This window comes from Tamandua tetradactyla, chromosome 14 (genome assembly GCF_023851605.1).
Source record: "Tamandua tetradactyla isolate mTamTet1 chromosome 14, mTamTet1.pri, whole genome shotgun sequence".
Lineage (NCBI taxonomy): Eukaryota > Metazoa > Chordata > Mammalia > Pilosa > Myrmecophagidae > Tamandua > Tamandua tetradactyla.
Window position 1 is genome coordinate 95,014,858 of NC_135340.1, and position 6,443 is coordinate 95,021,300.

At 49.9% G+C, this 6,443-nt stretch overlaps 1 long non-coding RNA gene across 1 annotated transcript; it reads right to left on the reverse strand.

Moving 5' to 3' along the window:
• Positions 1-379: 379 nt before the first annotated feature.
• On the reverse strand, positions 380-5,240 carry LOC143655247 (uncharacterized). Its single transcript, XR_013162131.1, has 4 exons — positions 5,174-5,240; positions 4,518-4,701; positions 769-876; positions 380-608 (listed from the first exon to the last, which is right to left on the reverse strand). It is a non-coding gene; the product is annotated as an uncharacterized LOC143655247 (long non-coding RNA).
• Between the last annotated feature and the right edge of the window lie 1,203 nt (positions 5,241-6,443).

Consider the following 6,443-nt stretch of genomic DNA (forward strand, 5'->3'; position numbering starts at 1 on the left):
ACAGCTTGCAAACTAGAACACCGTTTCCTACCTACTTGATGCCAGTTGGGCAGTTGGGGAGATAATGGTGCCACTGTCCCTATCTTCCTGGACTTCATTGTCTGGAGGCCATTCAAAGATTCACATGAAAAAGTGTAAAGGGACAACCTTGACAGGGGCAACAAGTAGAGCTACAAAGTGTAATGAACTTTGGTCACAGGGGATCCTCCTCCTAGCAGGGAGGGTGAGGCAGCTTCCCTGAGGATGTAATGATTGAGTTGAAAGCCCCAAATGATAGAAGTCAGCAAGATGAAGTAGGGAGGGGAGAGAGCAAAGGACTATGGCGGGAGAGGCCTGGCGGTTCATGAGGAATAGAAAGAGGGTCTCTGTAGTGGGATGGCAGAGGCAGGGGACGCACAAGGGAAGGGAAACTGGAGAGGAAGTTGAGGTAAAACTGTGGCCATCAACCTCCTGGGGCTTAGCACCATGCTAGGTTGTGGAGGTCCACCAATTATCAATACTTCTGCCCACAAGAAGCTTACAACATACTAAAGCGGGATGATAACCATTGGCGCTCCTTTCAATAGCCTTTGGTGTGTCACATCCAGTGTTGCATCTTGGGTCATGCCCTATAGGAAATTAAGGTGGTGTCAACTTGCCCAATCAGAATCTCTGAAGCCACTGAACTCATGCACACACAGAACACATCGGCAGGGAATCGGGAGCAGATCATAGCTGACTTCCCGAAGAGGTCCAGGGAGGGGATGGGAGAATGAATCCAGCACTGACCTGGAATGTTCCTTTTCTGCAAAATACCCTGTCCTCTCCAAGCAGGCTGTTGGCCTCTTGAAAGAGGAGCTGGAATGTCCATATGAATCAGATCCCATTTTCCTGTAACTAACGAATGGTTCGCATTAGGGAACCCTGGTGCTTTGCTGCCTTCATTCCTTCCAGATGCGGGTAGAACTTCAGGCATGACAACCGGATGCATGAGTGGGCGCCTGATGCCTGCAGCCAACCCGGGCAGCCTTCCCCTGGAGTCCGTGAGAAGGGCCTCCACCCCGTCCCCTAGGAATGGCTCAACCCAAGAACCGGAAATCCGTGAACAGGGAAGAGGAAGTTGTTTCCCCAGTGGTGGGTACCTCTCTGTTCTCGCCCTCGGTAAAAGTGGAGGCTCGCTCTCCCGACACACTCCACATCCATGGCCCAATGGTGTGACAATGTTCCATGCCTCTTACCAGCCCTGTGACCTTAGGTAAGTCCCTAACCCCTGATAAGCCTCAGTTTCCCCATCTGCAAGATGGGGACAATAACTGCGTCCATCTTACTGGGCTGTTGTGAGGACAAAATGAGCTACTGCACGTGAAGGGCTTTAGAACAAATGCCATGTATGATCCATGTTTGCTTCTGTTCGTATCCAGGATTTGGCCGTCATCCCGGCCATACCTGCAGCCAGCTGATCAGGGCTGTCTGTGCACAGGACCCTCATCCAGGCTTCTGGACCACAGGACCAAAGGTGGCACTGGCATCAAGCTGAACGTGGAGAGTTTGGGGGAGGTCCCTTGGATGCCAGTTGGCCTCCACACATCCCACGGCTCCTCCTCCTGCCCTGCTTCCATGATCCATCCTGCAACCTCCTGGGCTCGTCCAAGGGACAGGCACAAGCCATCTCTCTGATGCTTATACGTATCAGGTGTGTCTTGTCTCCCACTCTCCCTTGGATGCTTGACCTGGAAGGGACAGAGCAGACTCTTCCCAAGTCCCCCACCCACCCCCCAGCAGCCATGGCCCTCATTTTCCTCTACCTCCCCTCCCATCTCCCAACCGCAACCTCGTTTCTCCTCTGAGGAGCCGAGACCCCCCACCCTCGCTCATCCACCTCCTTCATGCCGTAAATATCTCCAGGGCCTTGGCGTTTGTGACTCAAAAGCCAGAAACCGACTCCTGTTCTCAGGGCTCTGCTGTGTCATTTCTTCCCTTGGGTAGCAAATGAGGAATCCTTTGGCTGACCGAATGGGGCGAGTCCCCAGCAAGAGACGGAGCGAATGTTGTGGTTTAGGGAGACACAGCCTCCGCTCAGAGGCCAAACGTTTTCCATGCATGCTGTGTTGCTGCCTTACTGAAGACTCAGCACAGGGTATCTGCTCATGGGATGGCAGGGTTAGTGCGAGAGCCTACTGCAGCATGGGGTCAGCTCCCCAGACACCCCGACCCATCCAAAGAGACCTGTAAAGCCCACTAGGTCAAAGGGCAGGGGGCTCCTGGGAATTGCTGCAGTCAGTGTGCCAGAAAGTGTGTGTTCGCCACAGCCAAGTGGCCCAGCCAGCCCCTGCCTGCAGGTGCACCGGGCATCTGGGCCCTCAGCCAGCTGCCAAGCAGCCCAATCAAGCTGTTTCTGATTACACAATGAGACTTTCCCCTGCCAAAAGGAGGACCAGCTTTATACATCCTTCTGGAGACAGGCTGCACAAAGACCCACTCCCATTTCAATCCACCCCAGTCACCCTGGCCTCCTTGCTGGGCCTTGAACACACCAACCTTGCTCCTACCTAAGGACCTTTGCACTCACTATTCCTTCTGTCCAGACTGAGCTCCACGAGGCTGGCTCCCTCACCTCCTTCAGGTCTTTGCTTAGTTGCCACATTATCAATGAGGCCTTCCCTGACCATCCTTTTTTTTCTTTAACTTTTGTATTGTATAGTGTAACATATATACAAAGCAAAGAAATAAAAAAAAAAGCAATAGTTTTCAAAGCACTCTTCAACAAGTAGTTATAGGACAGATCCCAGAGGTTGCCATGGGCTACCATACCATCCTCTCAGATTTTTCCTTCTAGCTGCTCCAGAACATTGGAGGCAAGAAGGAATAATTTGGTAAAGGATAGTATTTTTTTTATCACCACAACCAACTTTTTTTTCTTTTTTGTGAAAAATAACCTATATACAAAAAGGCAATAAATTTCAAAGCACAGCACCACAATTAGTTGCAGAACAGATTTCAGAGTTTGGTATGGATTACAATTCCACAATTTTAGGTTTTAATTTCTAGCTGCTCTAAGATATTGGAGACTAAAAAATCAGTTTAATGATTCAGCACTCATATTCGTCTGTTAAATCCTATTTCCTCTGTATAACTCCAATATCATCTGTGATCTTTCTCCCACTCTTTAGGGGTATTTGGGCTATGGCCATTCTAATTTTTTCATACTGGAAGGGTCTGTCAGTAATATGGGGTAGGAAGATGGAACCAGTTGTTCTAGAGAGGCTGGGCCCTCCAGGTTTCTGGACTTATCTGGACCAGGGACCCATCTGGAGGTTGTAGGTTTCTGGAAAGTTACCCTAGTGCATGAAACCTTTGTAGAATCTTATATATTGTCCTAGGTGTTCTTTAGGATTTGCTGGACTAGTTTTGGTTGGGGATTAGCAAGTTATGATAGGTAGCAATGTCTAACTGAAGCTTGCATAAGAGTGACCCCCAGAGTAGCCTCTCATCTCTATTTGAACTCTCCCAGCCACTAATACTTCATTAGTTACACTTCTTTTTTCCCTTTTGGTCAGGATGGCATTGTTGGCCCCACGATGCCAGGGCTGGGTTCATCCCTGGGTAACCATCCTATTTTAAATTGCTGTCCCACCTGTCCTCACTCCCTACTCCCTTCCCTACCTTATTTCTCTTCAAGGCCCTTTGCACCATCTGTCCTATTTATTCTTTATTATTGTGCTCCCGACTCCATGTATGTAGGGACTTTGTCTTGTTCACTGCTCTATGAAGACTTTACATGTCTTCTCCTCATGTGCAAACAAAGCAATAAAGCCCAGAGAGGTTGAGTAACTTGCCCAAGACCACACAGCTTTTAGGTAGAAGGTGGAAATCTCTCCTGGTTAATTTCTGATGATATTGTTCCATGAACACATCCTGATTTTTCCAGCCTTCCCATGTTTGTTTGTTTGTTTGTTTGTGCCACACCTTGCTGATAACCATAATTCCCTCCTTTCCATCTCCTGCTATAGAATTCCTTTATCCTTCTACGTACAGCTCATGGCCTTCTCCCAGGCAAGTCCTCGTGGAGAGTGATGCTTCCTCCTAGGAGCACTCAGTTCACTTTTTTTTTTTTTTGGCAGAGGTGGGGGTGGTGGTGTATGGTCTGGGAATCGAACCTGGGTCCTCCTCATGGAAGGCAAGCATTCTACCAGTAAATCACCCATGCACCCCCTCAGTTCACTTCCTTTTTTTTTTTTTTTTTTTTTTTTCGCATGGGCAGGTACCAGGAATCGAACCCGGTTCTCCAGCATGGCAGGCGAGAACTCTGCCTGCTGAACCACCGTGGCCCGCCTTCAGTTCACTTTTTAATTCTCATAAGGGCTCTTTCCAGAATCCGCCTGGTGTTAGGATTGCTTGTGTTCTTGGTGTTGAGCAACCCCAAGGCAGGCGCCATGTTTCCCCACCTCAGTGACCCCTGACTGTACCCCCATCTCCAGGAAGGATGAAAACAGACTCTCTCCAGCCTCAATCCTCCCGGCCCCCCCAGAACATCATACCTGAGAGCTGACAGAGGAGGCAGGTGGCTGACCGAAGGCATGAAGGAATAAACGGAGGCAGGCAGGTCACGAGCTTTGCCTCTGCCTAGGTGATTCTTTCCCCAAGGACAAGGCTCCCATGAGATTGTTATCTGAAGCCATGCTGTGCCTGTCCCCGGGGTGGTGAGGGGTGCCCAGTCCCTCTCTGCGGGAGGAAGGACGGAAGGGACGGGAGAAGGCTCTGTCTGAATGCGTTTCCAGTTCAATCTGACCATCAACAAGCTGGCTGGTAGTTCTTGAAGAACCGATGGACCCCCTCCCTTGCAGCCCCATCCCATGTGGGGGGTCAGACCCACCGCAAATGCTCAGCCCCGAGCCTATGGGGGTGAGCAGGCCCCCAGCAGGTGCAGCCAGAGGGTGGGACCTCAGCTCAGAGGTGACAGTGGCAGGACCAACGTTAACAGGGAGGGGAGGGGGTGGTTGCTGTGCACGCAGCCCCCCTCCTGAGCCCCATCTCCCTCCCACCCCCAAACAGCCTTAAATAGTTCAAGCACCCGCTGACAGCCCAGATAGGACAGGGAAACCCCCATGGGGTAACCAGCTTGGATTTCACATAATGAGGCTCTGGAATCCGGGAAGTGATTACCCGCCCACTGGGGGGGTGGGGAGCCACCTACAGGTTCTGGAAGCTTTCACTGCTCGGCCGCATGTGGCTCCATGGATGTCGGGCTCTCCAGGAAGCTGCGTTGAGATGAGAAAGATGAAAAACACAGACTCACCGACAGCACGGCTTAGGAGGTTAGGGCTTGGGAATTTGGGGATGGCGGCCGGGAAGCTTGGAGGCCAGCACTAGGGTGAGATGGGTTGGGTCTTGGATTTTGGCATTCGCCAAGAGGCAAGAATGCAGGAGAGCTGAGCGTGAGTGTGGTTGCAAGAGGAGGGGCTGGGGGCACGTGTGACACCAGAAGGAAAGATAGAGGATAGAGACTGGGATGGTATAACGTAGGAATGCCCAGAGTGGACAAGGATGGTGATTAAATGTGCAAATATAAGAATGTTTTTGCATGAGGGAGAACCAATGAATGTCACATTGCAAGGTGTTGAACGTGGGATGGTATATGGAAAAAATATGATCAATGCAAACTGGAGTCCATCATTAACAGTGACACTGTAATATGTTCCCATTAACTGTAACAAAAGCAATATGCCAAAATTAAATGTCAATAAGTGGGGGGCGGGGGATGAGATACTTTGAGGAAGAAAAGGAAGACGCCCGCATATAGATTGTGGTGATGAAGCCATGCCTATATGATTACACTGAGAACCACTGATTTTTTTTTTTTTTTTACTTAGATTGGATCGTATGGGGTGTGGATAAAACTGTTTAAAAATGAAAAGAAGGGTGGGCTATGGTGGCTCAGCAGGCAAGAATGTTTGCCTGCCATGCCAGAGGACCTGGGTTCGATTCCTACCCATGTAAAAAAATAAAAAAATTAAAAAAAAAAAAAAAGAAAAGAAAAAGACCGTAGGGAGGCCCAGAGCCCACTCTAGCAAGTCCGCATGCTTGTATGATTCCCAGGACCACTGTGGGCATGTCCCTTGAGCACCTATTCTAAAATCATGGAGGTGAGGAAGAAGTGGGGTTTCACAGTCCAGCCACCTCATTTATAGATGCGACCACCAAGGCAGAGAGAGGGAAGGTGCTTGCCTGCAATCGTGCTCAGCCGGGCCTGGAGCTCAGGGCCCCTGGGCTGGTGCTGCCCATTAGCACCCCTGCCATTCTCACCCGAGGGCTGAGCCAGGAGGGAACCCATGCAGCCTGGAATCCACTGTCCCCCCGAATCCCACTCATTTTTCTTTCTTTCTTTTTTTTTTTACAATTTTTTTCTTTGTATGTTGTAATGGTGGAGTCACATTTCATTATTTTTCCATGTGAGTATTCTGTTA